The 13,905-nt window shown below is 32.1% G+C and overlaps 1 protein-coding gene across 1 annotated transcript in view; it reads left to right on the plus strand.

The window, feature by feature from the left end:
- Positions 1 to 13,905, plus strand: part of sv (paired box protein shaven) — a 265,433-nt gene that overhangs the window by 20,977 nt on the left and 230,551 nt on the right. The window lies entirely within an intron of this gene.

The following is a 13,905-nucleotide window of genomic DNA, read 5'->3' on the forward strand; positions in this document are numbered from 1 at the left end:
GGCTCGTGTACTACTCATCACCGTACTAAATATATATACCAGCTACTGAAACTGAATATAGTAAGCCGGCTACTGACGATTGGAAAAGGGCAGAGTAAGTAGCGCGTATGGAGCTCTAAGTAGAGGCTGATTAAATCTGGCGACATATGTGCGTTAGGGCACTGGTGCGGAATATGCGAGCCCCCTTCCAATTTATCCCGAGAGACACGACTGAGCCCGAAAAACACTTGAATTAATCGGGTCTACTCCCTAAGGATCTGTTGTTGCCGCCTGCCTGCCTGCCTGCTTGTCCGAGAGTACTGTGCTCGGTCACTGAGTTGCGACAAGTGTTTTTCGAGAACAAGTGCACTGCCTGCGTATAGTATACTCAACCCCAAATGTAACTGGGCTCTACTCAATCACATTGATGATCTTTTAATTTTAATCGAGTAACTGTACTGCGTACTAGGTTTTTTCTTCATATCCCAATAATCTAATACAAGATAGTTTGGCAATGCTTTCTCTAAGGCCGAAATTTCACTTTTGTTTCCTTGTAACATAGAGCACCGTTGTAACTAACGTCATAAATAACGGACAGGCCTACTTTTTTTGGTGATCGGGTCTACTTACCAACGATGGCAAAATTCACTACGTTGCTACCCCCACTAACCTTCTGACAGATGTTTACGACCCTCACTCCAATACAAAACTTTAGAATCGATACTCACACCTCTGTCACTTCTTGTGTTATTCTCCTTGACTCTTCATCTACCTGTAACTAAGTATCGTAGGAGATCAGCTTCCATGCCTTTGAGTCATGCATGAGTTTTTATGTTCACATATTAATGCAGGTACAGACAAAAAAATTGGATCATTATGAGCGAACTCGAAGGAGGCATCTTCAGCTCAGAAAAAAACAATTTTAGTTCATTTAAATAAATGCATTGATTTAAATTTTGGTTTTTTCATACCAAATAAATCGTTAGGTTGTTTTATAATTATTTTGTTCGAATTAATCAAGCACACAATAACGTCACTGACATATCAAGGTAAAAAAATATTCAATAACAATTAAAAATATTTTTTTAAATATAAAAAAAAACATAATAAATTCACAAAGGATGTTTATTACTTTCAACAAAATAATGATGATCAAGCAAGTTAAATACTAAACATTTAAGACTGAACAAATATATATAACACATTGATAAGTATTCATTTAATGGAATAAACATTTTTTGCAAAAGTTTTTCTTTTATTCTTGAATTACAAATTGTACATAAATAACTCATTTATTTAAATCCTAAACAAATAATGATTCACTTGCTGACTGAAAAACAACATTTATTCAACTTCAGTTACTAAATAGCGGCCCCCCATCTCAGCTTCGCCCGAGACTTACTAAATAAAACACCGTAGTGTGTTGACATGTAATGTGAAACGTTTTCAGTTAGAAATTTTACATATAGTTTGACACTTCTCAGAACCAAAAACTTCTTATTAAAAACATGTTTGTTCGAAATGCATACAATTTATTTGGTCAAGTAAAACGCTGTAAAACGTGAAAAAAAAAATTATGCTGAAAAGTACCGTACGTCCCTTATATCATAAAATAATCGTTGGTCTTGAAAGGCCATTAATTTGCAGTTTTTCCCGTATAATTCACGAAAAGGGCTATTTTTTAAAGCTGTTAATTTTTTAAAGATTTTAAACTCACAAAAAATGTATGTTAAAAAAAATATTTTTTTCTCTTATCTCACATTTATATTACCAGAGCAACAAAGTCCTGGACCTTAAACCCTACATTTTTTTTGCCACAAAAACACAAATACATTTTCTGCTTATTTATAAATCTGAATTAGGATCTTTAAAGATTTCAGAGATTGCTGTGAGGGTACAATGAAAAGCTGATCTCTCACGTAATGGACTCTTTAGTTGTCGATTTTGACGCTGCTGTTTCAATCTCGATAAATTTTCGGCGTCAGTTTCTTGAAGTCTCAAATTGTATTTATTAGATACATTTAAAGTTTTTCTTCCAATTCACCCTCTTGCGACTTTTGGCATGCTTAGAATTTTTGTGACCCCTAAAGGCTGTTTTCTGTCAACTTTGGTAAGTTCTAATATATTTGTTGGCAAGGCAGTTCAACGTCCAATGGCCTTAAAAAAGACCGGTGAGCTTCTTAAGTAAACTCTTTCTTGACTTCAGTTAACAGCAATTGTGACTGCCTGGATACCTCAGGATGATATTCTCTGGTCTGCTGTTGAAGCCCTAGACAAATCGGGAGAAAAATTACAAAGTCTAAAGCTTTGGAGCTAGTTGTAAAGATCTTTCCCAACGTCTCCTGGTAACGTCGAAGACGTTAGTTTCTAAAGCACTTTTTTAATTTGCAGATTCAGTTATTTTGGTGATCTTAGATGGGGAAATTGGTTAGTGATACTTGCCCAGTGGAGACTGTCCCGTTGGTTCAAGTTTTTTTTCTTCATAGCTGTTATAGGTTTTTCCAGTGCAGACCTTGGAGAGGATCAGTGATTCCTAGTTGAATGCTTAGAGTCAAGATGGTAGTATAGGGTCGTCAATCACCGGGTTTTCAGCCTTGTGAAAACCAACTCCGCGCGTGACGACTGCCAGTGAATGGCTGACTTGGTTTGATAGTGGCTGTCTTTAGTTAATATAGTCTTTTAGTCAACGAATCGCTTCCGGAAATGGTAGTCAAAATGTATTAGTTGGCAAGGTAGCTTACACTTAGGTGGCATCTAAAAAGAACCGATGAGATTGATGGCTTAGTAGGGAACGTAAATACTTACAATGGCCCTATAAAGCGCCAGTAGTGAAACTTCCAGCTATTCCTTATTATTATTCCTGACGATGAAGAGCTGGCTTCGGGTAGCTGTCAAGAGTCATCTTACCCTGGAAGTCTATGTACGGAGACTGTGATGGAGGGAGGTACGCCGCTGACCAAAGAATATCTCGTCTTCAGGTCGTTTCCTGGATAACCAACTGCTCATCGTTAGACGGGAACATGTGGGTATGCGCGTTAGGGACACGACCACTAAGAACGTAGCCGTTGTGGCTGCTTGTGCCCCTTAGAGCTGTTTTCCCTGGCTTACATTTGTGGCCAAAAATTCTCTAACTGCACCAGGCGGGTTGATGGGACTGCCACACAACTCTGAAGAGGTGGAGCAGGTTGTGCTCTGGCTAGATATGTCTTCTGGTATTACGCCAGAAACTGCCATTGGTTAGAATAATTTTTTATTGATGACATTCGTCAAGATTCAGGGCGAATGTAGACCTAGGTCCCTTACTCTTTAGAAAAGAGTGTTCTCCGTAACCGGGATATCCAGCTGCACGACGATTATGTACATTCTCTATGCAGCTCGATGAACTGCGGGAGGACGACTGAATCTTTCTTCAAGAGGCTCTGGCGTATTAAAACCACACTGATTTAATTCTGTTGCAGGTAGCCTCGATTTTATGTCGACGCCACCTAGCGGATTCTACTGAACTAAAGTTAAAAGCCAGTGTATTTTTGCAAAACTTTGAGATTATTTATTGCTATTGTTATCAAATTTTTAAGATAAAAACCATACTAAAACCATTTAGGAAGTGTCATGAATCAGTGTGCAAAATTTCAGCAAAATCGGTTGAGTAGTTTTCACGGTTAGCAATTACAACGGTTTTAGCGACTTTGCTTTATATATTAGTGAGAAGATTAAGTAACTTTCATATTACACGATCACGAGATGAGAAAGTAAAACAAAATTCTATAAATTTTTTCGATTCAGCGAACAGTTGCTTCTGAAGAATTTTCGTTTTTTCTGATAAATCAAATATTTCGCCTATAAAAGATTCATTTAAATTCATTAAAAGTTATTTATTCATTATCAATAAGCCATATGTGAGCAAACGTTGAAAATAATAATTTAGTTGTTTTAATAAGTAGTTTCTTGAAAGGTACGTAATCGTTATTTAAGTCAAACAATTATTTACAAATAAAAATATTATTAATGTATGAGACGTTAAATGTTTATGAAAATGTCATAAATATTTATTTGACAAAACTGCATGTTTTCACACTAAATTAGTGTTAACTAACTAAAACATTGTGGAATTACAAGGTAACTAGTGTTTATTAAAATTAACAAAATTTCTTTAATCTTTGCATCCATAGCAACTCAATTGTTTGTGAAAAAATGTTAACAAATATGCTGTATGTGTTTTAAATCAGTGATATTGTTAAAAGTGAATCGCTCTTTATTGAAGACAAATAAATATATCTATTACAGTAAGAAAAATATTTGTGTGATCAGCCAAATATTGTTAGGTCAGACAGTTTTGTTTAATTAATAAATTAATATTTCTAATGATGGACATTACTAAATTGTTAAATCAATTAAATCATAATGTAATTTAAGAAGAAAGAAAAGACCAAAGTGGACAATTTAGCCTGATTCATCTCTTCAAGAAAATATTCTGTTGTGACGCTGAGATCTATTTTACATAATATCAGGAAAAAATTATATAAATATATGTCATTTCACAAAAAATGTTGCGATATTCCAGGAAGCCTATGTTTCAAAACAACGGATCGAATTATTCTGAGTCAGAACTTTTTATAAACGGTGTAAATCAATTTTTCCTAAATGTGTTATTGAGATCGTGTCGAAAAAATTTTTTTTGTGGCCGTAAGGTTGAAAAAACAGGCCAAAATGTTGTTACCGTAATGTGAAGCATTAAAAAATTCCATTTTGTGCGGCTTTTGGTGCCTAGACGTTGATTTATTAATTTTTTTACGATGTACTATCTAAAAGTTTGAGATGTTGAGCACCTTATCTCGCAGTTTAGAACAAAAAAAAATTTGTCATCAAGTAAGGGACGTTTTATTTGGGAAGCCTATTTTTGTCACTTTTGAATTGCACGCCACAAATTATTTGATCAGTAATTAATTTTCAGATAGTATTCTGGAGTCTACAAGAACACTGTCAATTTCTTTGCTGTCCCAGATTTTCATTTGGCTATTTGTAGTATCGTCGCGAATGCAGAGCGTATTTTCCGGTACAATAAGCGGTTATTACCGTAACGCCCCTTATCTTCAAGAGATATGAAATCATCGATTAGATGACTATAATGGACGAAAGGGTATACAGTGTGACAAACGAAATTTCGTTGAAAAACTTCATCTTGGGGCTTTACAATCGCAAAAAAAGTACCGTTACGGTAATGAAAAGTCTGTTATTACCGTGACGCTCTTTTTGAATTTCTTAAAAAATGCATTTTAATTAGCATGAGTTATTAATAAATGATCGTAGAGTCGGGCCCAAAAGTTTCCAACCAATTTCGATGTTATACAATAAGGAAAAAATAGTCACAAAGTTGCAAACATTTAATTGACAAAATCTCAATTAGGCGTGAAAATATATATATATGTATATCTAAAAAATTATCCCGTTTTTGTCCTCGATTTTTTAACAAAAATTTTTTTCTACACACTTGAGATAGGGCTTATTTTGAATGCAACGTTATGTACTGTGAGAAAAAAACACGAACACGGAATGAAGTGGTGGAAATACCGTTTTACCGTGATCTACGTGCCATCATTATTTCTATACACACTGTATATACATAGATATAATTTTGACTTATCGATTGCGGAAAATCAGCGTCACCACTACTACAACCCCTGTTTACGATTTTTCTCTCATAGAACAAGACATAGCTAGAAAAATAAGACCGATTTCAAAGATTTGCCTCAGAAAAATTATTATTTAAAAGTCAGTGACAAAAAAGGGATACTTTTTGTGGATTTCTGTATGTATATTATATAATTAACATATATCAGTATTTAGATGATGCAGTTTCTAGTTTTAGATAGTTCTTCATTTAAATACTAATTAATATTTGTTTTTGCTTAAATCTTAAGTAAGCTTTTTTGGTTTTCGAAATCTTCAGTGAAGGATACTACATATTTACCGATTATAAACAATAGTGTTTTCGATCAGAATAAATCAAATAAAATTTTTCTCCATCCAACTAAATGGACATTCTAATTTTATAAATATTTATCTAAAATTATGATACATGAATTAAATTTGAAATAATTCTTCGTTCACACTCATGATTATCTACTCACTAATATCTTATTTAGATTCAAAATAAATAATTTTTTTGAAATTTGTAGAAAAATTAGTAGGAATACCTTGCACTTTACATAAGGTAAATGTCTCTATTGTGACCACAAATTTCATCATACTTGCTTCTTTAATTTATTTTCTTAACTGTGGGCTTTAACAGTAGAAGTTTTGGTATTAGCTGGTGCGCTACAAATTAACCATTAATATTCTAATTTTTAAATATGGTTCTTAATTGTTGAAATAATTTGTTTTATAAAAAGATTATAAGACCAAAATGTACATAATTATAAAACGTTGTACCCATTGATTCATATTATGTCCCTATTTATAAAACTGTTTAAAAAACGTAAATTTAGTATAATATTTTAAGACACTGAACGTTTTTTCGTTTCCATTACACTATTTTATTTTTTTGTGAATTCATAAAGATACATAAAATATACAACTACCATAATTTTTTTTTCAACTAAGTTGCATAACAAATACATGAATTTTCATATTCCATGAATAGGGGCACATTCCACGAACAGGGACATTTACCTTATTTATTATCAATTTGTGCAACGTAATAACACTACTTGTCATACTTATTTAATTGAGTAAACAAAACCATAAATTAAAAAGGTACATTGATAGAAATTTTTATGGTACATTGTATACTGGTAAATATTTTTTGTGAAATATTTTTCATTCAACTTTAACTTATACTATAATAATCTCGAGTTGATAGGGGCATAAGTACGATACCAAAATATTGGTGTAAAACTGTTGGATTAAAGTATCATGATATTTCGTTTTCATTAGAAAAAAAAAAATAATTTGTTTGCAATGCAAAAGCCTCTTTCTTTTCTGATTACAATACAGTTTGAATGTTCTGAAGGTTATGACTTCCAGTCCTTACGCTGGGTACCCTGCCGTATGCCATACGAGGTTACTGGATAGACGTTGGGTTTTTTGATCGAATTTTAAATGTTAATAGAATTTCATTTTTTAATAGCTTGAGTTTTTCTAGGTTTCATTTTGATTAACAATTTACCTATCTAAGTGGCTATAACTTCGAAATAAATACAGTTTTTTTTTTTTTATATATATATTATAGTTCTCTACGTCCGGCTCCTTTCATAAGGGCACTACTATGGGCACTTAGCACTTGGGAAAGGGACAAGGAAAGGGATGGGAGGCCTCCCATTACTGGGAGGGGGGTAGGGGAAAATTAGGCAATTTTTGGTGCGAGAAGGTCGCCTAAACCCTCCTCGAGGAACACTGCGTGGTGAAAAAGCACATGTGAAAAATCACAGAGGTACTTGCCCGAAAAGTCGCACTGGACGCGAATCGAACCACGGTCTCCCGCGCGCCGATCCACGACCTAGCTGACTGAGCCACTGCGCGCTCTCTAAATAAATAAATACAGCTAACGACTGTTTACTTTTGACAAAACATGTATGTATTAAATTATTACACTTTTTAACATTCGATGCATTTCAGTATTTTTGTGAATATATTGAATTACTGTTATTGTCCATTAATCATGTATTCTTCTTTAGTGATTAGAAACACAAACGCTTTGTATTTGTAACTACCGTAAGGGAAGCACGTTTAATTTTGTTAACTTTTTGTAACCTACAAGATGATAATGAAAACGAAGTGAGCAGCTTGCAGTATTAGTTAACAACTTTTTTAGTAAAAATTTTTAATTTGTAAGCTTAGTATATTCTTATATATTTAACAACCTTTTTTTATAACAACGAATATTTAATAGAAGTTACAGTACACTGAAAAAATTACATAAATCCAAATAAATGCATTTATTCAAATTTAACTTATTTGAAGCAAACAAAGTATTTATTTATCTTATTTTTTTTTTTAACTTCTTGTCAACACTGACATCAGAAGTCGATTTCAGCCAAATTAATTATCTTATATTTCTATTACTAGTTATAATGAACGTGCCGCGTGCGATCTGGCTTATTGTAACTACTTTTATTCTCACTTCTATAATGTTCAATTTTCTGCATACCCTTGCTCCAAAACTGATAATCAGCTTTTTCGACGAGGGTATGCAGAAAAATAGTATACTCACTGCGTTTGGAGGTTCAGAAATGTCCTAGACTTTACGTTATCCTCCCTCATTGTCTTGCTCACTAGGTTCGTAATATACTAAAGCATAGCACACTATACACAAAGAATACAATTTCTTACATTTTTTGTCTTTCTAAACGTATATGTATACTCTGCAAACTTTATCCTTACAATATTTATGTTGCCACTCGTTACCATATCTTTTTATGACAATTTTAAGTTCATAGGTCATGATGCAAGCCATTTTACCGTCATATAAATAATTGAGTAATAGTTTAAAAATATTTATTAAAACAAATCTAAGTGACATGCTATAATCAATCTAAAGGATATTAAAAATGCCGTGGAATTTTATTTCGTTCTTATTTCATTGATCAGAATATCTTTCACAGTCCTTGCACTAAAGTACCTAAACCTTAAACTATACTTTGCATTGACCCAGAACTCAAACGGCTTTCCACTCAGTAGTCTTAATCGGCAAAACCGTCAAGCCAAGCGGTTACCCAATAGCCTGGGTGTACCAGCCGAACAAGCTCTGTAGGACAGAATCAGATTTTTGCATGAAAAATTGTATTTGGTTTGTCTTGTATAGTTTTTTGAAAAATAATCAACACATTTTTTTTTTTTTCTTAAAAATAAAAACTGAAAAAGATATAGTATCTAAAAATTATGGTATTTTAAAAGTTACAAAAAACACCATGTATATGTGACGTTGTAAAGTATAAATAGCACGTGAATTTTCTACAATTAAGTTAAAAAAAATGAGCCCAAAATCATTTAAAACAATTTAAAACTTAAAGATACATCGTTTTAAAAAAAGTGTCGAACATACATATAACCTCAAATAACGTATAAACTGTGGCACCAAACTTGCTTAAAATTTAATCTTGTTCACATAATACCAAAAACAAGTATTCCTGAAAGTTTCAAGAAGAAACATTTATTTTTACTTGAGATATAGTAAAAAATCAAAATTACTGTTTTTCGCGTGTATTATTATGAGGTCACATACCCAAGGAGTATATCTATAGCTATAAAAAATAGAGAATCTTCAAGGGGCTATATTTTGTAAGGTTTTTAATAAAAAAAAAAAAAGTGTCGATTATTTCAAAATTATACAAGACAGACCAAATGGAATTTTTCATGCAAAAACCTATTTAAGATTCCAAGAAAATTCCCGAAGAGAAAAACTTGAGAGATCTAACCTGGACTATCTTGGTGTATTGCTAAAGTCCAGACCGTAGTACCTACGTATCAACACCAAGCCTAACTGCAGCCCATCTCTCGCTCATGTTATCCATAACGACGGAAGAGCAGTTAATTGATCCTCGAAATCAACAGCATGAACATCTGATTAGGCTACGCTACGCTGCTGCGGTTAAACTTTGCTTCCTGGTTCATCCCTCTCTTTCACACCTTATACATATTTATGTTTAAATATAAGCACGTATAACTGCATATTACTTACACTTGCATACTTACATAATGCCAGCACCTGTTGCCCTTCAGTACTGCTTTTCAATGACAAATTTATTTTAGGCAATCAGAATACTCAATGTAGTTTCATAGATCTATAGCCTGACGTAGATCGCAGACTAGTTCAGCATAAGTTCACTAAAATATCACAATAAAGTAATCTTCTGGAGTTTATCAGAATGTATGCAGCAAGAATTAATTTTGTAGTTAGTTAATTATAAATTGTTTTAACCTTATTCCTTATGATGGCTTACTCCAAACTTATTTTATTTAAAATTTATTCATGAACTCTACAAGATAATGTTATGAAATTAGACACAAATACATTCCCTGAAGCGTTCATTAACTTTTTTGAGTTCAGTAATATAAAAAAATAACTTTTAAAATCAAAAGATTTATGAAGTATTCAATTATTAGATAGCATCAGAAGCATTGAATGTCAACTTACAACAACAAATAGTCTGAACATAAATTAATTTTATACATAAAAAATTTATTAAGCAACAAATTAACACCCCAGACGTCAATCTCCAGTAACCCGATGCCCTTCTATCCCAGTATTTTTTATTTAGTTTGAAGTAAACTACGATCCGATTCTCAGCCACCTGAAAAATCCCTCCTACAACTAATAATTCATCGATTATTTGAGGACGTTTATCACCCATAGATTTTTTTGATAAGTAATAATAATTATGATCAAATTTTAAAAGGGTATTCGTTATACCATAAAAATTTTCAACACAAAATTTTAGATCGTTTCAGTGTACGATTTTTTATACATTTAATTTCAAAAAAATCTCAATAGAACATGTAACTATATGTAAGAATCACGTAAACTTGCATTTATAAGGTAATGGTCTGTAGATTTCTCCACATTTTTTTGTATGGTAGAATACTACTACTACATAGAAGTATTAAATTTCTTAATGCATTTACAAGTTGGTATTTTAATAAATTATAAGAAAGAAGAAGTAGAGGATGTGTAAACACGTACATACAGGTATATTCATACGATCAAAATCCTTGCCATCGTTGTGTATACTCCCTACATAATTTATTGTATAGTATTGTTCTTGCATTTCTATTTGGGTAGAAAATCTTGTATCTAAGTAAGTATCGTGCCTTCATAAATACTAATATCACATTTTAAAATTCTTTTACTTAACGGCACATAAAGAATCTTGTACAAAAATTACTCTGGAAAAATTTTGTATAACAAAAATCATTGTTCACCTAGATACGCAACATAGAAAGAGTATTAAAAAAAGATATTGATCGTACGTTACACTGAATGTATACGTAAAAATAAACATCAAAATGGAGTTAACTGCACGCTCTAACGACGCGTGTTAATGAAGTAATTAATATACAACTATTAATGTTAAGGCAGCGCTGATGGGCTCTGATTAAGTGCTTTTTGAATTACTACGCTTATGTGGCGGGCCGCTGTCCACTGCGGCTCAAGAGCCTCGGTTCCCGCACTAAAGCAATGTATTGTTTACACTGTAAATTCTAGCGTGTTAAAGTACACGTTCAAAGTGTGTAGCTGAAATTTTTGTTTTTTTATAAAATAGTCGTAGTGACATGGAAACGAATTTGATGAACAAGCAAATCTATGTTGCACCAAGTGGTTAACCAGTTTCACTAAACAGGACACTTTTGAATGGGAAAAACCAATGTGAGGATGCTGTGGAGTGGAAAAACTTGTCTGTCACAGATTTAACACGCTTATAAGTGTGTAAAATCTGTGACAGAAATGTTTTACTTCCTACAGCCTTTTTATCTCAATCGTTAAAGAAAAAAATTGTTTTGTTTAATAGAATAGGTGAAATAGCTTACTAAGCAACAATTCGATTGCTCTTGGTACGTTTATCAAGACTATTATAAAGCATTTTATAAAAACGGAAATTTCAATTACACGCTTTAAACGTTTACTTTAACGCACTTGGATTTTACAGTGTACTAACTTAAGTCATCGTTGTAAGCTACTAAATTGACCAAATAAACAGGTAAACAAGTTTATGTGATACAAAAAATATTCAACTAAAAGACCATACAGGTCCAAAATCAGAAACTTTTACACAAAGGCCGGGACACGTGACAAACTTAAAGTAGCGTATCTCAGCTTCTTTTGGCCCTATAGTATATAGTAGAACTAGCTAAAAATCATCACGATATTCCGATAATTCTGACTAGCTTGTAAAAAAATAGGGTAGTAGTTTCAATGTATTATAAAAAATTGAAACAGAATTTAACAAGTAGTAATGTCAGCAAGAGCCCTAAAAAATGGCAAAAATGGCCAAAACATCTTTTTCACGTCTAGAAGAAAACCAAAAGATCGTATATAGAAAAATTTTATGTAAAAATTACAAGACGAACAAATTCTATACAATATTTAAAGCTGAAATATTAATACAAGACAGATATCATAGCCCTTATCGTACACACAAAATTTCAGCTTCATCAATCTCAACTTTTTGTGAACCATAGCAAAAACAAAAAAAAAAAAATTCTTCTTGAAAAATGGCAATAAGAAAGTTGTTAGTAAATATAGGTACATTTTTCATACGTATTTCGCTTCATCTATATTTATTCTACAAGTACTTAAAATTCCATTTATTTTTACTAATTAGAAGTGTCTTAACGATTGATTGCAAAAAAACTCATTTTGTTTCGAAGGCGCTTGAGGAAAACGTGCATGCGGAAAATGGGCGACGCCGCCAGTAACGGCTAGTCAAGCCATCGATTCCAATAACCGCAGAGCAAAAAGCCGTTTTTTGTAAACAATTTTTAAGATACTTTTAGAATGCGAGTTGTTGAATTCCAAAAAAACGGTTCAAAATGGCAGTTTTTTGCGATTTGCGAAGAAATGGCTGAACCGATCTGAACCCAGCGTGACTCATTTTGTTCGTCTTAAAATTGCACATTTTTTTACCGAACACTTTCTTATGTAGGATCCTTTTGTTTTCTTCTAGATGCGAAGAACATGTTTTGTCCATTATTGCCATTTTTTGGGGCTCTTGCTGACATTTCTACTTGTTACATTCTGTTTTAATTTGTTATGGTACATTGAAACTATCACCCTATTTTTTTACGAGCTAGTCAGATTTTTATGGGCTGAAAAACTAATTTTTTTAAAATATAACAATGTATATTAACTTATTTTAAGAATTAAAATTATGAAATTTAACATACAAGTGGCTCTTAAATAATTCTTAAATTTAAGAATATTTATAACAGTGATATTTATTGTGTTTAACAGCTTTAGATCAAAATTTATGATAGTTTTATAAACATCATCAAATAAATAATCAAGATATTTTAAAATGAAATCCAAAGTCATCATGTACATATCAAAACTATAGCAATGATGTACTCTTTCTTACAGGGCAGTCAGTTTTTTCTTAAAAATGTATTCCCCCGAAAAAATTGTGGCTCAAATTGAAGTTCTTCTTTATCTAAAAAAATTTTCTTATGTTTTTCTTATATTAGTAAAGAGCTTAACAATTCAACTGTACGCATGCAAATTTTCAAGTTTACAACTTCAAAGCTCATATCGGGAAATGGCATGCAGTTGAATCTAGCGCAACGTGGCTTAGCACTGGCCGGCACATGTCACGTCTAGTAATGGGTGAGACTCTATTTCATTACTTGTTCATAGTACATAGCAAGTAACTTTCAAAACACAGTAAAAATTTACGAAGCTACAAATTTTAATTAATTTTCTTCATCAAATTGTAAGTTTTCAGTTGAAAATTCCATACTATAATAGAAAATGAGCTGATGTTTCAGTAAGCTCACATGGTGGAAAATAGACAATTTTTTCTAATATACGTGACAATGTGAATAAATCATAACGCAAGAAACTGAAATTAAACTACATCGGATTTAATAACTTAAAATTTAGTTACCTATATTTATACTTGTTTGCGAGCCACAAGATACGTAAGAAGCAACACTGCCAATTCATTAAATACCATACTTATCATACAGATCGTAACTTTTTTGTTAAAAAAAAGAGAAAAGAGACAAATAATATAGATTGTAAACAAAATAGCGTTTGAAACTGATTACTTTAGCTTTTATTAGTAGATTTTAATAAATGCTGTTAAATGTTTACGGTAGATATGAATTTAAATGAAACTGAAGTTATTTAAAAATGAAAGTCACATTTCTTTGAATAAAATAAAATAAAATAAATTCAAATTTTTGAAATCGGAAATCTACTATGTTACAAGAAAT

This window comes from Copidosoma floridanum, unplaced genomic scaffold, assembly GCF_036245765.1.
Source record: "Copidosoma floridanum isolate Cflo_tuat_1 unplaced genomic scaffold, Cflo_Japanese_pri ptg000021l, whole genome shotgun sequence".
Classification (NCBI taxonomy): Eukaryota; Metazoa; Arthropoda; class Insecta; order Hymenoptera; family Encyrtidae; genus Copidosoma; species Copidosoma floridanum.